The sequence below is a fragment of the Zalophus californianus genome, chromosome X (assembly GCF_009762305.2).
Source record: "Zalophus californianus isolate mZalCal1 chromosome X, mZalCal1.pri.v2, whole genome shotgun sequence".
In the NCBI taxonomy this organism is placed as follows: Eukaryota; Metazoa; Chordata; class Mammalia; order Carnivora; family Otariidae; genus Zalophus; species Zalophus californianus.
In genome coordinates, this window is record NC_045612.1 from 54,520,264 (window position 1) to 54,540,489 (window position 20,226).

Genomic DNA, 20,226 nt, shown 5'->3' on the forward strand with positions numbered 1-20,226 from the left:
GGTGACAGCACTCAACTACTGCCACACTCCTGAGGCGCCGGTCCCTGACAAAGTAGATTTTAAACAAAGGACTGTAACAAGAGATGAAAAAGGGTACAATATCATAATAAAGGGGACTATCCAACAAGAAGATCTAACAATTATAAATATTTATGCCCCCAATTTGGGAGCACCCAAATACATAAACAACTCATAACAAACATAAACTCATTGATAATAATACAGTAATAGTAGAAGACTTTAACACCCTACTTACATCAATGGACAGATTATCTAAGCAGAAAATCAACAAGGAAACAATGGCTTTGAATGACACACTGGATCAGATGGACTTAACCAATATATTCAGAACATTTCATCCTAAAGCAGAAGAATGCACATTCTTTTCAAGTGTGTATGGGACATTCTCCAGAATATATCACATACATTAATAAAAGAAAGGATAAAAATCATATGATCCTTTCAGTAGATGCAGGGAAAGGGTTTGACAAAGTAAAACATCCATTCATTATAAAAACCCTCAACGAAGTAGGGATAGATGGAACATACCTCAACATATGAAAGACCATATATGAAAAACCCACAGCTAATATCATCCTCAATGGGGAAAAACTAAGAGCTTTTCCTCTAAAGTCAGAAAAAAGACAGGGGTGTACACTCTTATGATTTGTTTAACATAGCACTGAAGTCCCATCCTCAGCAATCACACAACAAAAAGAAATAAAAGGCATCCAAATAGGCAAAGAAGAGGTTAAACTTTCACTCTTTGCAGATGACATGATACTCTATGTCAGTCAGTCAGAGAAAGACAAATACCATAGAATTTCACTCATATGTGGAATTTAAGAAACAATCCAACCTAATAACTCCCTCAATCCTACCGTAAGTCACTGAGATTGGCTATCTCACCATAAATATTAATATTGGTACAACTATAAATTTATGGATTCCAATCACAGATGAGCTCTCAGCAAAGCAGGTTAATTTGTTCAAGTGTCCTTGGGAAGATCTTTCTTCCATTCCCCACATGATCTATTCTTCGCAGTTCTCTACTCATTTCAGAGAATAGAAATCATCACAATTCTCTGTTCATCTCAGAAAATAGATGTCTTCAGGCAAAAACTGCAATTTCCTGTTTCTGACCTGCAAACTTATCTGTATCTATGTATAACCTTATTTCTTTTTTTAAAACTTTTTTAAATTTATTTTAAAATTTTTATTATGTTGTCTTAGTCACCATACAATACATCATTAGTTTTTGATGTGGTGATCCACAATTCATTGTTTTCATATAACACCCAGTGCTCCATGCAGTACGTGCCCTCCTTAACCCCCATCACCAGGCTAACCCATCCCCCCTCCCCCCTCCCCTCTAAAACGCTGTTTGTTTCTCAGAGTCCATAGTCTCTCATGGTTCATCTCTCCCTCTGATTCCCCCCCCCTTCATTTTTCCTTTCCTTCTCCTAATGTCCTCCATGCTATTCCTTATGTTCCACAAATAAATGAAACTGTAGGATAATTGACTTTCTCTGCTTGGCTTATCATAATCTCCTCCAGTCCCATCCATGTTGATGTAAAAGTTGGGTATTCATCCTTTCTGATGACTGAGTAATATTCCATTGTATACATGGATCACATCTTCTTTATCCATTCATCTGTTGAAGGGCATCTCAGCTCTTTCCACAGTTTGGCTATTGTGGACATTGCTGCTATGAACATTGGGGTGCATATGGCCCTTCTTTTCACTACATCTGTGTCTTTGGGGTAAATACCCAGGAGTGCAATTGCTGGGTCATAGGGTAGAGAAAAAGACTGAACCAATAAAAATAAGGTGTTTCAGTCTTTTTCTGTCCAAGATGAATGTTTCTGCCCATGCTCTGGGTTTTATTCTTTCTTATCTCCTCTGAAATCTTGCTTTAACTACTTTTTTCATTGACTATATTTTCAATTTATCCTCTATTTTCTGGCTGGTTAACTTTGACCTATAAATACTTTAAAGTCTCTGCACACCAAAAATACTAAGCCCTTGACCCTTCTATGCCCTCTTCTAGTTACTAGTCCATCTCCACTTTCCTTAACTATTAACCTTAAAAGGTCTTTTTTTAATACTGACTATTTACATTCCCTCACCTTTCATTTGGTTTACATTTCCATCTAGTCTATCTTTGTACCCACTACTACATCAAACCTGCACCATCCATTTCCAATGAATCAGTCAGGGCCCCGGCAGGAAAGAGATGGCATCCTAAAATTTCATAATTTAATGATAATGCAATAAAGGGATTATTTATAAAGATGTGGGCTAGGTGTAAGGAAACAACTGTAGAATCCTAGGGCTAGAAACAGTGGGATCATTTTACCGCCCTCCAGCCTAAAGGAGCAAGAGAAGGAAGCAGCTCCTAAAACCTGGAAATGGAGAAAACTGTCTAGAGGTAGACACTGGGCAGAAGCTGTGACTTTCCATCATTTTTCTGTCATGGAAAAATCTGGTATATGCTGACCACAGGGAGGAAGTAAGGTGAATAAATATCCAAACCTCACTCTCCTCCTTCCTTCAGATCTTCTGCAAAGGCTACCCAACATTTGAACCTAAATCAAAGTCCATTAATGAGGTTCATACACATCAGTTTCCCAGGCACAGATTAGAGTGCAGTGGAGAAGGGTGAAGGTGGCTTTGGAGAGGTCCACAGAAGATAGCACATCCATGTTTCCAGATACAATGACCACCTTGTAATTCTTAACTTATTTTAAAACTGCAACATTTGACACTGTGGTTTTCTCTGACCATTTTAAAATTCTCCCTTCCAATGATTTATGCATTTTTGTCCTTTAATATCTCTGACCTCCCTGATTATTCTTTGATTTTTTTGTCCTCTTCTCTTCCTTTCCCTTCCTACCTCTTACCTAGGGGTGTATTCCAGGATTTTGCCCTCAGCCTACTTGTCTAAAAATGTGGTCCTTAGTCTGATCCCAGTCACATCTAATATTTCAACCTATGTGCTGACAAATCCCAAATCTATTTCTCTAGGCCACATTTTTCCCCCAGAGCAAGAACCTATTTTTAATTTTCAGTTGTCTAATTTCAATTTTTCAATTTTCAGCAATTTTCAATTCTTCATTGGACATTGTTTTTCAGATGTCCTACAAGTAACTCCATTTCAACATGTCCAAAATATAACTTTCATGTTTACCCAAGTAAAGCTATTGCTTTACAAATCTACTCCTCTTCCTGTGTTCCCTATTTCAATCAATGAAAACAATTATTCCACTATCTGTTCCAGCCAGAAATCTGGATGATATCCTCGTCAATTCCATCTCCCTTACCCCACATATCCAAACAATTCTTAGGTCATTTCAGCACTACCAGTTTTAAAATTTCATATCTATTTTCTCATTTCTATCATACTGCTACTCTCTTACATTAAGTCCTTATTTCTCCCCTGGACTATTGCTGTAGTATTCTGATTTTCTTGACTTCAAAGGTCAGTCTCCATTTAGTGTGCTGCAGAATTATCCTTTAAGAAGGTAAATATATTCATGAGATTCTCCTTTGAGAGCAAAATGGACAAGGTCTTTTCTGATTTGGCCATTGCCTATCAATATGACCTCATCACCATTCTCTATGCAGATGTTCAATAAATATTTGTGTAATAAATATAAAATCAACAGCATTCAGTTGCTTATAATAATTGTTACCATGTGTAGAGGAATTACTAGGTGTTAGACACTGTGCAAAATGCAAGGTGTGAGGCTTATTTCACTTAAACCTTATGACAATTCTGTGATCCACGCATTGTTTTCCCTGTTTTACAGATGAAGAAATGCAGCTCAGTAAAGTTATGTGCCTAAAATAACAAGGCTGAGAATTGACAAAATTTGCAGTTTAATCCAGAGCTGTCTGAACCCAAGGCTTATATATCTGGCAGTATACACAGGGCTTTAGACCCAGAGCTTTGGAGGCAGATTACCTAAATTTTGTTCTCTGTTTAGAAACTTACTGATAGTTATGATGATTTAAAGAAACTATGTTGAACCCTTGCAAAAGTACTTGCCACTTCATTAGTATGCCAAAAATATTACCACTATTGTTACATACTAGGCTTTAAGTCTTTCTGGGACCTGAAAGAGTTAATTGATTTCTAAAGCCTCTGCATTGATTGGTTTTCTCCCATCACCTTCAAGAGCTTTTATGTAGGAAACTTGAACAAGAAATGGTGCTGATCCTCTGTTCTGTATGGATAGATGTTTTTGCGATTTGTCCCACATAACTGACCCCCTGGACCTGCAGGTACAAAGGCAGGCTAAGGAATACTTTTTGTGAGACTCCTGCTGTGTGAATAACCTTGGGAGTCTGGTTGTTTGAAATATATTATCTGGCCTCCAGGTCAGAACGGGCCCTTCTGTTCTGCACGCAAGAGCTATAAATCTTGTCTCATATCCCCTCCTGCTCCAGGCTGGCTAGTCCCCAAGAATGGAATCCAGGAAGGGAAGAAGGCACACATAACCCTGGCTCCTTGAAAATATAGAAACATGATAACATGGAAATGCAGCTCGCTCCAAACTGCATGTCGATGAACAAATGTTTAATTTCAAACCCTGTTATTTGCCCCTTTAAATATGGCCCTTATGGGGATGGTCAGTGGGAAGTCTCACCTGAAGGGAAAATGCTCCGCCCAGGCCTCTCAATTGGGACTCCAGCCTGACTGTCTCCAAGGGATTTCCCCAGCTGATGAGGTTGGATGTTGTAAGTACACACCCGATTTGATGCAACTTTGCCTTATTCTCATTTATTGCCTACTATTACCTTCATCTATGTGTAGATTCCTTTCCTCTTCTGTTTCTGTTAGGATTCTGTAATAATAATAGTTTTCTTTCCTTTTTGAAACTGAAACACAACTGTTGTGAATCTTTTGTTCAGAAGATCCTCATTCTGCATACAAGGCAGGTTTTGCCTGAAAAGGGACTGCAGTGTAGTCTCATTAGGAATTCAAGACCACATTCGCCTGCAGCCTCACAGTGAGAACTCATCTTTTTGAGCAATCGCTTTGCAAGACAACTTGAAAGCCTCAAGTCCAGGTATAGTTACTCATTTTGTAGGGTATGGGGGAATTGTTGCAATTTTTGCCTATCTGTTTATCTTTGAAGGAAAGGTAGAGAAACCAAACTGCCTTTATGAATGTTTGGAGAAAAGTATAACACATCAATATTAAATCAGTTTGTGGATGGTCCTGGCTTTATGCTAAACACACACACAGACACACACAGACACAGAGACACACAGACACACACACCCTTTCTTTCTCCTAGCCAACTTTCTGTATTTACAGCATGAATGAATCATCCAGCATCATGACTACCTACACAATAAAGAAACAGCAGTGGCCTGTGTCCCTTCCATCACTGCCAGAAATCCTTAACCCCAGTGCTCTCTGCCCGTGCCACCTGATGAGAGGGTCATTAAATGACCCTAGCATTTGCTTTATACTGCAAGTGCATTTTCCTTTTCAACATCTTGTCCCAAAGCCTCCTGAAAAACAGCACACTTGTTTGTACTGATGAAATAAATTAACCATTCATACTCCTCCTTCTCTCTCTCTCTCTCTCTTTTTTTTTTTTTTTTTTGTTGTTTGTTTTTTTGCTTTGGCTTAAGAATTAAAATAGTCCTCTTTTCCCTAACAGTTTTTCACTAAAATCTACTCTGGACATAACTCATTTTTTAGATATTATTATTCCCTTTTATCCCTCTCTCCCTCTGTAAGCTCGCATAAAGCGGTTAAGGCAGTTAGTTCAAAAATATTTCTTGCTCCCTTCCATTGTGCCAGACACTGCACCGGGCATAGAGCATTCAGAAAGGAATTAGATCTATTCCCTGCCTTAAAGGAGCTTACACTTCAGGAAAACCAGTTACTGTCTCTTAGGTAGCTTAAAACCATGGGATCAGTGAAATTGGTCATCTTGAAGTCATTTAGAGAGAGGTGCACCCAGAAGAGCACATTATCAGAATGCTTTACTTTTAATTCAGGAGATAAGCATCAACCCAATGCAAAAACAAAGTTTTCATAAATTGAATCAGTATCATTATAATAAGATAAGCTAGAAATAGTCAAGGTTTTTGTTTGACTAGATTTTTTTTGAATAAACAATCAATTTTATCAGTCTCAGACCAGGAGTCCATGGGTCTTGAGGACTTCTGTGTACTTGTCAATTTTCTACATGTTCTTTTTGGACTGTTTCCATAACCTCACGAGTTGGTTTTTCTTCTAGTAATGGCTCTTGGCCTTCTCCTTCCTCTTCTCCTCCAGGGTGGCTATTACTGCCTGGTGCTTCCAGGCAACCTCATGAGCCAGGAGGCCCAGATAAGCAAACTTTTCTGTAGGTTTCAGATGCACAACCTTGAGGGCAGCAGGAACCACTATCCACTTTTTATTGTCATAGGGTGGAGGTATCCCAACAAACACCTTGAGGTGGTTCAGGGCAGCCTGGCCTTGCTTGGTCTTGTGGGGCAGCATGCCTTGCACTGTCTGCCAAAAGATGTGGCTGGGTGCTTGGAAGTTTAAACAATTCTTATCCCATGCCAGTGCAATGATTTCACTTATCTCAAAGAAGAGGGTGAAAGAGAATGATGTGTTAATACATATTTTGGTGTCCACCAGAAAATTTAGACCCAATTCAGTAGAAAGTTCATCTTTCTCCTATGATAAGAATGTGTTCCTTTGGGCGCCTGGGTGGCTCAGTTGGTTAAGCGACTGCCTTTGGCTCAGGTCATAATCCTGGAGTCCTGGGATCCAGTCCCACATTGGGCTCCCTGCTCAGCAGGGAGTCTGCTTCTCCCTCTGACCCTCCCCCCTCTCATGTGCTCTCTCTTTTTCTCATTCTCACGCTCTCAAATAAATAAATAAAATCTTTAAAAAAAAAGAATGTGTTCCTTTTCTTACACACACACACACACACACACACACACACACATCTTTATGTTATAGATGGTTCAGAGTGATTCTCAGGTGAGAGTGAGATAGAGGTTGGATAGAGGTGCATGGGTACTCTACTCTTGCCCAATTCCCCATATAATCCAAAGCAGATATTTTTGTTTAAAGATAGCTTGTTGGTATGACTATGAGCCAAAGCAAAAGTCACTAGGTCATGAAGAAAATAAATTGAACAACCTCTACAACTGGCTCTTGATAAAAATATAAATTATGTCACAGTGACTCCTGACACAGCTTATCTTGCTATTTTTTTGAAAGGATAGGAAAATTTTATTTTATACATCATATTAGTCATACTGCCTGATTTTCAATAGCCTCTTATACCTTATTTTTTTTTAATTTTTATTTAAACTCCATGTAGTGGGTGCCTGGGTGGCTCAGTCAGTTAAGCATCTGCCTTCAGTTCAGGTCATGATCCTAGGGTCCTGGGATCGAGTCCCACATCAGACTCCCTGCTCAGCGGGGAACCTTCTTCTCCTTCTCCCTTTATCCCTCCCTCCTGCTAGTGCTCTCTCTCTCTCTCACTCTCAAATAAATAAATTTAAAAAATCTAGCTCCAGAGAATTTTAAAAAATAAAATAAATAAATAAATAAATAAATTCCATGTAGTTAACATACAGTGTCATATGAGTTTCAGGTGTACAATATAGTGATTCAACACTTCCAAACAAAACCTGGTGCTCATCACAAGTACACTCCTTAATCCCTATCACCTATTTAACCCATCCACCACCCACCTCTTAACTCTTAAAATATTTGTTAGACTTTTTATTTCTATTATCTCTTAGCTATTAAGTGCCTTCCTGCTACACTTACTGCTCTTCTATTCCAGAAAAAGAGAGCATCGTATATACTAATGATTACCAATAAAGAACTTCTATATATCAAGTACTCTTAGTATCCTCCTAGAAATAATTGGATTTCAAAAGAAGACTTTTGAGAGGGTATAATGTTCAACCCCGTATTTTTCATACCACATCATGCAGCTGGCCATTTTCTCCTTAAGTTAGTCCTGCAATCTTATTAGCTCTGGGTTCTGACCAACAGTTGTTTAGGAAGAAAATCTCTGGGCTGCTGGAGTAGAAAGCACTTACTGTACCCTAGTGAGCCAGGCTCAACTAGGATACAAATGAGTTGGTGAGTATACATCCCCCTTTCCTTTCTAATGCCTCATAGAAGCACACCATATATATGACGGTCACGTAAGGACCTGGCCACATCAGAGGAGTCTGAAACACAGACTCTGCTTTTCATCCCATTACATTTGGGATGACCATATCAAAACTCAAAGATCTATTGACATATAACTTACTGGCATTCAAACTTTCAAGTTTTTTTTATTGAAATCTATGGTATTAAATATATATCTTGAATCATTAAATACAAACACGCACTCACACACAAACTTAAGGTTCCATAAAGGAATATTTACCATTCTTACTTGAGATATATGCTTATATCTTATATTTTTAAAATTTTATTTAAAAATTTAAAAGAATTGTTATGATCTACTAAATTGATTTACAATCTACTAATAACCTCAGCCCACATTTGTAAGAAACACTGACATTACTGATACACGGTAATTCCATTCCATCTAAGAACTACAAGTTTCCTTGATCTCTTTCTTACTGGGTCATGAAGCCTACAGTGGACCTGCTCATTCCTTATCAAATATCCTGACTAGAAACTGGAGGTGCCTCCTTGACTACCTGACTTATTACTAGGGAATGAGAAGAACAAAAGTCTCTTAATTACAAGGCTAATTTTCACAGACATACTCCACCCCACATTCTATAGCATTATAAGGACTATGATTCTAATTTTTTTTACAAATTGTCTCAGATAGTAAGAAAATACACACTTCAAAGCTGTTTTTTTAAGTTTTTGAAGTATAACTTTTGTAAAATAAAATTGCCCTTTTTAAGTATACAGTTCAATGAGTTTTGATAAATGCATACAGTCGATGATACAATCAACATCCTACTCAAGAAACAGATTATTTCCATCATCCCAGAAAGTTTCCTTGTGCTCCATTGTAGTAAATTCATTCTATGAACGCCCAGGCTCTGGAAACTATGGATCTGTTTTTTGTCCCTATAATTTTGCCTTTTCTAGAATCTCATATAAATGGAATAATACAGTATGCAGTCTTTTGTTGTCTGGTTTTTGTCATTTAGCTTAATACTTTTAAGATTCATTTATGTTACTGCATGTTACTGCTGACATTGTATGGACATAACTCAGCTTTTTATCCATTAGTCATTTCCTATTAATGGACAGCTGGGCTGCTTCTATTATGTCGCTGTTATGAAGGTCTCACATAAGGTCTCAATATGGACATGTGTTTCTTTTTCTCTTTTGCAATTACCTAGATGTACAATGTCTGGATTATATGATAAGCATATGCTTAACAATTTAAGAAGCTGCCAAAGTGTTTATCACAGTGGATGTACAATTTTTTATTCCCACTAGCAATGAATGGGGGTTCTAAGCTTCTAGATTTCCTCCACTGTACAAAAACTTATTTATTTATTTATTTATTTATCTATCTATTTGTTTATTTTTTTAGTACCAATAGTTTAATTTTGCTTTTGTTTTCCTTGCAAAGGGGTTATATCTAAAAAAAATGTTTCTTTCTTTTAAAGATTTTTATTTATTTATTTGAGAGAGAGAGAATGAGAGATAGAGAGCACGAGAGGGAAGAGGGTCAGAGGGAGAAGCAGACTCCCTGCTGAGCAGGGAGCCCGATGTGGGACTCGATCCCAGGGCTCCAGGATCATGACCTGAGCTGAAGGCAGTCGCTTAACCAACTGAGACACCCAGGTGCCCTAGAAAAATGTTTCTACAGATGATGTCAAAGAGATTACTGCATGTGTTTTCTTCTAGAGTTTTAGGGTTTCAGGTCTTACATTTAGGTCTTTAATTCATTTTGAGTTTATTTTTGTATATGGTGTAGAAGTGGTCCAGTTTCATTCTTTTGCATTTAGCTGTCCAAATTTCCCAACATCATTTATTGAAAAGACTATCTTTTTCCCATTGTATATTCGTGTCTACTTTGTCATAGACTAATTAACCATAATTGTGGGTTTGTTTCTGGGATCTCTATTCTGTTCCTTTGATCTATCATCTATTTTTGTGCCAGGACCATACTGTTTTGATTAAAACAGTTTTGTAGTATATCTTGAAATCTGTGATTGTGATACCTTCAGCTTTGTTCTCTTCCAAGATTACTTTCTTTATTTGGGGTCTTTTTTGGTTCCATACAAATTTTGGCATTATTTGTTCTAGTTCTGAGAAAACTGTCACTGGTATTTTAATAGGGACTGCAGTGACTCTGTAGATTGCTTTGAGTGGTATGGACATTTTACCAATATTGGTTTTCCCAATGAATCAGCATGGAATATCTTTCCATTTGTTTGTGTCATCTTCAATTTCTTTCATCAGTGTTTTATAAATTTTGGAGTTTAGATCCATCACCTTTTTGGTTATTCATTCGTAGGTATTATATTATTTTTGGTGCAATTGGAAATGGGGTTGATTTCTTAATTTCTCTTTCTGCTACTTCATTATTAGTGAATATAAATACAAAATATTTCTGTACATTGATTTTGTATCATGTGACAATACTGAATTCATTGATCAGTTCTAGTAGTTTGGTGGAATCCTTAGTTTTTTGTTTTTTGTTTTTTTATAGTACCATGATATCTGCAAATTGTGAAACTTTTACTTCTTCCTTACCAATTTGGGTGCCTTTAATTTCTTTTTCTTTTCTCATTGCTGTGGCTAGCACCCCCAGTGCTATGTTGAAAAAAAATTGTGAGACTGGACATCTCTGTCTTGTTCCTGATCTTAGAGGAAAAGCTCTCAGTTTTCCACCATTGAATATGATGTTAGCTGTGAGTTTTTCATATATGGCCTTTATTATGTTGAGGTATGCTCCCTCTAAACCTAGTTTGTTGTGAGTTTTTATCATGAATGGATGTTGTACTTTGTCAAAAGTATTTTATGCATCTATTGAAATGGTCATATTGGCTTTATCCTTTCTTTTGTTAATGAGATATATCACATTGATTGATTTGCTAATAACGAACCACCCTTGTATCCCTGGAATATATCCAACTTGATTGGAGTGAATGATTTTTGTAATGTATTGTTGGATTCAGTTTGCTAATATTCTGTTGAGGATTTTTGCATCTATGTTCATCAGAGATATTGCCCTGTAGTTCTCTCTCTCTCTCTCTCTCTCTCTCTCTCTCTCTCTCTTTTTGTAGTGTCTTTATCTGGTTTGGGTAGCAGGGTAATGGTGGCCTTGTAGAATCAATTCGGAAAATTTCCTTCCTCTTCTATCGTTTGGACTATATTGAGAACAGGTATTAACTCTTCCTTAAATATTTGGTAGAATTCATCTGTGAAGCCATCTGGCCCTGGATTTTTGTTTGTTGGGAGTTTTTGATTACTGATTTGATTTCATTGCTAATAATTAGTCTAGTCAAACTATTTATATCTTCCTGAATCAGTTTTGGAATGTTATGTATTTCTAGGAATTTATCCGTTTCTTCTAGGTTGTCAATTTTTTGGCATATAATTATTCCTAATATTCTATTTTGCCCCTTTGTATTTCTGTGGTGTTGGTTGTTATTTCTCCTCTTTCATTTCTGGTTTATTTATTTGAGTCCTTTTTGGTTACTTTTTTTTGATGAGTCTGGCTAAGGGTTATAAATTTGTTTGATGTTTTCAAAGAACCAACTGCTGGTTTCATTGATCTGTTATATTGTCTTTTTAGTCTCTATTTCATTTATTTCTGTTCTAATCTTTATTATTTCCCTTCTTCTTCTGGCTTAAGTCTTCATTCATTTGTTGTTCTTTTCCTAGCTCCTTTAGGTGTAAGGTTAGGCTGTTTATTTGATATTTTTCTTGCTTCTTGAGGTAGGCCTGTATGGCTATAATCTTTCCTCTTAGAACAGCTTTTTCTGCATTGCCAAGATTTTGCACCATTTTATTTCCATTTTCATTTGTCTCCATTTTTAAAAAATTTCCTCGTTGACTCATTCATTGTTTAGTAGCATGTTTTTTAACCTCCATGTATTTGTGTTCTTTCCAGATACTTTCTTGTGATTGATTTATGGTTTCATATTGTTGTGGTCAGAAAAGATGCATGATATCATTTCATTTTTTTTTTAATTTGTTGAGACTTGTTTGTGGCCTAACATGTGGTCTATTCTGGAGAATGTTCCATGTGCACCTAAAAAGAATGTACATTCTGCTGTTCCAAGTGGAATGTTCTGAATATATCTGTTAGATTTCTGGTCCAACGTGTCATTCAAAGCCATTGTTTCCTTGTTGATTCTGTGTCTGGATGATTTGTCCATTGATGTAAATGGGTGTTAAAGTTCCCTACAATTTTTTTTTATTAATTTTATTTTATTATTAACAGTTTCTTCAAGTTATTTTAATAGTTGCTTTATGTATTTGGGTACTCCCATGCTGGGTGCATAAATATTTACAATTGTTATATATTCATGTTGGACTGTTCCCTTTATCACTATGTAGTGTTCTTCTTTGTCCCTTATTACAGTCTCTGTTTTAAAGTTTATTTTGTCAGATATAATTATTGCCACCCCAACTTTATTTTGGCTTTCATTTGCATGGTAAATGTTTTTCTATCCCTTCACTTTCAATCTGCATGTCTCTTTCGGTCTGAAGTGAGTCTATTGTAAGCAGCATATAGATGGGTCCTGCTGTTTTATCCATTCAATAACCTTCTGTATTTTGATTGGAGCACTTTGTCCATTTACATTGAAAGTGATTATTGATAAGTATGTGCTTATTGCCATTTTGTTACTTGTTTTCTTTCTTTTTTCTTTCTTTCTTTTTTTTTTAGTTCTTCTCTGTTCTTTCTCTTCCCCTCTTCCCTTGAGATTTAATGGCTTTATTTAGTGATGCACTTAGGTCTTGTTTTATTCATTTTTTTGTGGATATATTACAGGTTTTTGATTTGTGGTTACCAATAGGTTCATATATAACATTCTATGCATATAGCAGTCTATATTAAGTTGTTGGTCACTTAAGTTTGAACCCATTATACAAGCAATAAATTTTTACTCTTCTTCCCGTGTTTTATGTATATGATGTCATGCTTTACATCCTTTTATTTTGTGAATACTTTGATGTTTATAGATATAATTGATTTTACTGCTTCTGTGCTTTTATTTCTTGCTGGTTTTATAAGTGATTAATCTATTACTTTTATTGTATTTGGTGTACCTGTGAATTTTTTTTCCTTCCTAATTGTTTTTACTCCTGATTATGGTCTTTTCTATCCATTTAAGGAATTCCCTTTAACATTTCTTCTAAGGCTGGTTTAGTGGTGATGAGTCCTTTAACTTTCATTGGTCTGGGAAATTCTATCTCTCCTATTCTGACTGATAGCCTTGTTGGATAAAGGATTCTTGGCTGCAGTGTTTTCCCCCTCTTTGAGCACTTTTAATATATCATGCCACTCACACTGTCTTGCGAAGTTTCTGCTGAAAAATTGGCTGATAACTTTATGGGTTTTCCCTTGTGTAACTTTTTCTTTTCTCTTCTTGCTTTTAAAATTTTCTCTTTATCACTACTTTTTGCCACTTAAGTTATTATGTGTCTTTGTGTGGACCTCCTTGATTTAATTTTGTTAGGGGCTCTCTGTGCCTCCCAGATCTGGGTGCCTATTTCCTGCCCCAGATTAGGGAAGTTTTTAGCTATTATTTCTTCAAATAAATTTTCTGCCCACTTTTCTCTCTCTTCTCTTTCTGGGATCCCTAAAATGTGAATGTTATTATGCTTGAAGATATTGCTGAGTTCCCTTAACCTATTCCCACTTTTTACTATTCTTTTTTTTTTTCTTTTTGCTGTTCTGCTTGGTTGCTTTCATTACCCTGTCTTCCACCTTGCTGATCCATTCTTCTTACTTTAGTCTACTATTTATTCCCTCTAGTGTATTTTTATTTTCAGTTATTTAGTTCTTCATCTCTGATTGGTTCTTTTTTAATATTTTCTATATGTTTGTTGAATGTCTCACTGAGATCCTCCACTCTTTTCTTAAGTCCATTAAATATCTTTATGATCATTATTTGGATTTTTCTATCAGGTATACTTCTTATTGTTTAGCCCTTTTGCTATGATTTTGTCCTATTCTTTTATTTGGAACATCTTTCTCCGTCTCCTCATTTTGTCTAAATCTCTTTTTTATTTTTATGTATTCAGAAAATCAGCTATTTTTCTTGATCTTAAAGTAGTGGCCTTATGAAGAGGAGGTCCTGTGGTGCTTTGTAGTACGATGCCTCCTGTTCACCACAACCTGGTGCTTCAGGAATGTCTCCCATGTGTTTTGTATACACCTTATGTTTGTGGCTGAACCATATTTGCTTTCAGACCAGTTGGCTAAAATGGTCCTTTTTTACTTTTGTGGGCAGAGTTTGGTCCCTGTGCTGTTAAGGGGCCATTCTGGGCCTCCTTGGTCTTATAGTTGGGTCAGACTAGATGCCTGTCCTTAGCCCATTTGCTGGGGCTGTGGTTGCAACATATTACAGGGTGCTTTGCCTGTATTGTCCCCTGAGAGGCTTTCATTGATGGTCAGGGACTAATTCAGAGCAGATGTCTGCCTCCAGTCTGTCTGTTGTAGTTGCAGTGACCCCAAACTATAGGGATCTCTCCTTGTGCTGTCCTCTATAATATTTTTGTTGGTGGGCAGGACTGGCAGCCAGAGCAGATGTCTGCCCCCAGCCCCATGCTTGGATGTAGTGGAACTGTTATATGTGGTTATCTTCCCTTCCCTATAAGGCAGGAATCTCTTTGGAGTGGTGCTTGTCACTGTTGGGGCCACTTGCAGAGTAAAATGTGCCAGGCACCACTTTGGTGGGACTCCTGCCAAGTGGGGCAGGTTAGATGGGGCAGTCCACAGGCGAATGCAGGGGTAGGGTGTGCAGTGTTATCAAGGGATGTGCTAGTCCCTACTGTGGTGCTTGCAAGATTAGGCCTGGCTGGAGCTGCTCTGGAGAGAGTGTTGGGTAATGGAGCAGGCTGGATAGGGCAAGTCCACAGGAGAACATGGGGGTGGGGAACACAGTGATAGCAATCTATGTTGAGAGTGTTCCTGGTGGTTTCCACAGGTGTCTGGCTATCTAATCTGAAGGGGGAATGGAATGGCAGCAGCCACATTTTTTGTTCTTGGAGAAGTCTCTCAAAGATTCCTACCCTTCTTATGTACATTCTCAGATTAGTAAATAAATCTTTTGTATACCCCAGGAGCTTTTCAAACTGCTGCTTCTATGCTGTATCTTGGTGGGGTTGTGTTTTATGCTGGCTCCTTAAGGGCAAGGACTTAGTTTCCAGTCATCCTCTAGCTCTCCCAGAGCTGAGACACTGATTTTAATGTCCCCAGTGTTAAGCCCCACAGAGTGTAAAAAACTCACTAGGGTAAGCCCCTCTGGTTTTCAAAGCCAAACATCATGAGAACTCACAGGTCCCCCTGTCTGGGGTGCATGTGTAGGGTCTATTCCTTTCCCTTCTCTGTATTTGTGGTGTCTCTCCCATTTGTGATTAGCCTCACTGGTTAGTTTGGTTCTAGACCAGGACTCTGCCCTTCCTAACATTTTTGATGTGGCCTCCTCTCTACGATTAACTGTGGAGTCTGTTCTGCCAGTGTTCCATTCATTTTCTGGGTTAGTGACACTCATGTGGCTATTATCTAGGTGTATCCATGGGATTAGGTGATTTTAGGATCCTCCTACTTGGCCATCTTCCCAGGGCCCATTAATCCCTTTATAATTGCAGCCTGGTTATCTTTTCTACAGACAAAGGCTTATACAAGTCTGTGAAATTATCCACACAGGTCAGCACATATTTGTGCCCTTTTGATACTGGCAATGGGCCTATGTAATGTTTTCCAACAGGAAAGAGAGTATGTTTGTAGTCTGCCCAATATGTCCTAAGGTGTGGTGCAATGGGCATTGCCTGAGGTGGCACTGTGGGCAGTCCTTGTCAGTGCTTGTAGATTGGAATATTTTATTTTATTTCATTTTTATTATTTTTATTTTTTTCAAAGATTTATTTATTTATTTTAGATGGGGGAGGGGCAGAGAGAGAGGGAGAGAGAGAATCTCAAGCAGATTTCCCACTGAGCATGGAGACTGACATGGGGCTCGACATGACCTGAGCTGAAATCAAGAGTTGGATGCTTAACTGACTGAGCCACCCAGGCACCCTATTTTTAAATTTTTTTTAGATCAGAATATTTTAAAGGATGATGTCATCTTTTTATTATTTTCCAAGTAGTTTTGGGACATTGGTGTCCTGATTTACAGTGGACCCATATTGCTACATCAGAGAAGCACATCAGAAGGGCTCATGCCTGGGCTAGAGATCCTGCCTCATGATTGCCTGGTATATTGATGTGGAGTTGAGCAGACACATGCCAGAATCAGATGCCTGCAACCTTTAGTGCATACTACCCAAATATCTTCCCATAGTTCCACTCCCCACAGGGGTCTACTTAATATAGCCAAGCCTTCTTTGTGCCATTGGCGCATCCATGTTGTTAACCCTTTCTACACTGCCCAGCTGTCAGTGGCCAAATCAATGGGCATGGGTTCTTGCATCAACAAAATCCATACTGCTGTCAATTCTGCCTACTCAAACCAAAGTACATCAGAATCCAGTTGGATAGCAGAGGAATACTGAATAGGTGGGTTTTCCTTGCAACTGCCATCAATGTACCATGCGTCTGCTAGAGGTTAGACTACCTCTTTATTTGGGGGAAGGGAGACATAATGTTGGCAACTTCTGGGAGTTGAGCTGGGTCAACATAGGTGACTTGTCCTTGTAATGGGTGTAGTTCATGAGATAGAAGGCTGACATTGTAAATGGTCCTCTGCTGTAGGTAAGCATGCCATTTGTATAACATGCTTATCTGGGCACAGACACTCTTCGGCTTGCTATATACATCCTTAATCCATCCTCCTACCCAGCAGAGTGGTTCATATCATCACAGGCAGGTCATCAGTACTTCCATCTGTTGCAGTGCAAGATACGCAGCAAATAGTTGTTTCTGAATTGGACTATACCTGGCTCCTGTTCTCTTCCATAATTGAGACCAGAGTCCTAATGAGATTTATTTTCAATTTTGTCATTGCCACAACTCCCAGCCAAACCTTTCTAGATATAAACTTATATCTAATTCACAACTTATATCTGGCATTAATATCCCCAGGGCCTGGGGGTATTAATGTTTTACTACCATTTTTAACATTGGGGTTAGCATCCCAATCCCATTGACTTCTCTTTTTTAACCAAGGCATATAAAGGTCTTAATATCTGTGCTAGAAGGGGAATAAAAGTTCTCTAATAACCCAATAAATCAAAAACCTGTAATTCCTTTACCATTTCAGGGATTAGGGAAGGCTTGCATTTTAGCAATGACTGTCTCTGGGAATACTTCTGTTTTATCTGACCAGATGATGCCCTGGAACTTTACTGATTGACCCGATGCTTGGATCTTGCTGGTGTTTACCTCCGATCCTTCTGTCTTAAAGTAGGCCTGTAAAGACATGGCTGCTTGAGACAGGGAGGATAAATCATCACAGGTTAACATAACATCATCTATATAATGATAAAGCACCATTTCTTCTTGCAGTACCCATTTTTTTCAAATCTCTGGCTACCATTCTGTGAAAAATTGTGGGATTATGGACATACCCTTAGGACAATGCCTGGAAGGTCCATTGTCTCCCATTCCATGTAAAGGCAGATTGGTCTTCGGATTCAAGTCCTAATGGAATGCTGAAAAAGGCATTAGATAGGTGCAGTACATAATGGTATGTCTTAAAGGATGTCCTTATTTTTTCTAACAATAAGGCCATATTAAGCACCCCCTGGGGCTTTATATTATATTATATTATATTATATATATTATTATAGTATAGTATAATATTATTAGGGGAAAATAATTCTTTCTCTGGGTCTCTAAAATGCTGGGTGTAAATAATATGTTTCATCCCAAATTCACATTATAATTTCTTGTAGTTCTTCCCTAGAGATTCAGCATAATGGAAGGGAAGGAACATCCCCTTTGTTAGGCCAGGTTATCTTAATGTTAGCATTTATCCAGTCAATCAAATTAGCTGAGCACCTGAGATTCTTGCCCATGCTTGTGGCACATAATCTCAGCTGCAAGGCGGATTGAGAAGTGACTGAGGCCATTTATGACATCTCAAACCCATATATCATAATACCATCTCTCCCAGTATCCCATAGTTGCAACACCCAAGCTGTCACTACCTCTCAGCCCCCCTGCTCAAAGTGGCTAGCCAGCTCCACCAATTCAGTGACAGAACATTCCCTCATAGTCATCTTTTGAACAGGGGGAACTTCCTCTTGGCCATCTCTCGGCTCCCAGGTGGCCTTGGTTTTTGTCTGAATCAAAGGGTGTGCCTGCAAATAATTTTCCTCCTATTTGATAATGTACTCCTCATTACAGGAGTCATTATTCCAGGGATCCTATGCCTCAGGGATCCAACTCTCCTGAGATACAGTAGTTTTCATTTCAATGTGAGGCAGTTCACACCAATGCATCCCTGCTATCCCACATGACACAATCTCCAAGCATTCATCCCTGGTCTGTCCCAACTCTCTCCTTACTCATAATTCCCTTTCCATGGTGTCTCATAACGCTTAGAATCAATGGCCAAGCCTTTGCCATAATAGCGTGTTCACTTTCCCTTCTCCATTTTGCCTTCACCTTTTTGGATAGGATAGCTAACAAACCCTTGGGTGTTTTCAGGGTATCCCCCTAATCATGCACTGGTCCAAAATGCTCAAAGGACCTGGCCAAACCTCCCCACAACAGTGGTGGCTAGCCAGTTTGGGATTTCCCCCATGGACAACAGGCTTTCGACCAGCATGCCCAATAGGCTTTCACCTGGCACAGACAATGGGTTTTCCTTCAGCACAGCCCCTTTACCTTTGCTTGTTTAATTTTTGGTCTCCTGGCAGGCTCACCAATTGTTAGGAGGTGGAAGAGAGTTAATAATGTACCCTCCAGACTGAGAAGGCTCTTTAAGACTGAAAAATGAAGAAAGCCACTCCCATACCATTTACACAGTTTGATTCAGGATAACTTACTGACGGGATGGCTCTGACAGTAAGACAGATGATCCAGGTGGTACCCAGCCATTCTCTGACCCATTCCCTGCCAAGTCTGGACCTTAAACCCCAGCTTTTTTTGGAGTGAGGGGCATGGTGATGCTGTCACAGGGTAGTTGTCTAAAGTGGTGCCATCTATACACCAGAGGCTGTCTAATAGTTATATAAAGTGGGGCTTTCTGTGTGCCAGTTATCTCTACTAGTTATCTGAAGTTGGGCCTTCTGTATGTCCATCATCTCTACTAGTTATCTAAAGTGGGGCTTTTTAGGGATTAGAACAAGCCTTTGTGCATTCCAGTCAAGGCATACATTAACCTCCATGGGGCCTGGAACACATATCTGTAAAGGAGGTCATTGCACGGCCATGAGCAAGATGGAGGGCCAAAGATGGAGTCAGTGTTGTTAGCACTCCTACAATGAGATATAAAACAAACCTAGAGAAAGCTGGAGTTCAACAGAGTAAATAACTTGTGCATGTATGCACGTGAGTGTGTGTGTGCATGTGTGTGTGTGTGTGTGTGTGTGTGTGTGTGCATGTGCAGACTATCAAGGACAAGGAAAGAAGACAATTTAAATAAAAGCCCACAGGTTTATGCTAAGAGGAAATGGTCTAAAGAACAGAATGTCAGGAGGGGAAATTCAAAGAACAGAGCTTGGATTGAATAATCCATTAACTCCCCTATTATTATCAAGGTAAAAGGTAATATTTAAGTAAAGGTATGTGGAAAAAAATCATTAAGAATGCCCTTCTTACTTTATCTAGATGTAAATGTGAAGTATTCCAACATATAGAAGGTTAAATCTAGAAGCAAACCACAATACAGTGGGAGAGTGAGTAAACACTTGGAACTTCTTATCCAAAAGAAAAATATAATTTTAGAGAATGTCTTCTAACTTTTCACCTGCATTTCAGAAATTATGCAACAGGCTCAGATAGAAAAATAATTTGCAAAAGACAACAGTGGCACAACTGGGATTCTCCAAGGCTGAGGTAGTGGCTTTGGTTGCAGGGTCAATGGTATAATGGAGACAATCCTAGTTATTGGGTTAACAGTTCACA

At 38.4% G+C, this 20,226-nt stretch overlaps 1 pseudogene; it reads right to left on the reverse strand.

Moving 5' to 3' along the window:
* Positions 1 to 6,158: 6,158 nt before the first annotated feature.
* On the reverse strand, positions 6,159 to 17,646 carry LOC113930442 (annotated as a pseudogene).
* Between the last annotated feature and the right edge of the window lie 2,580 nt (positions 17,647 to 20,226).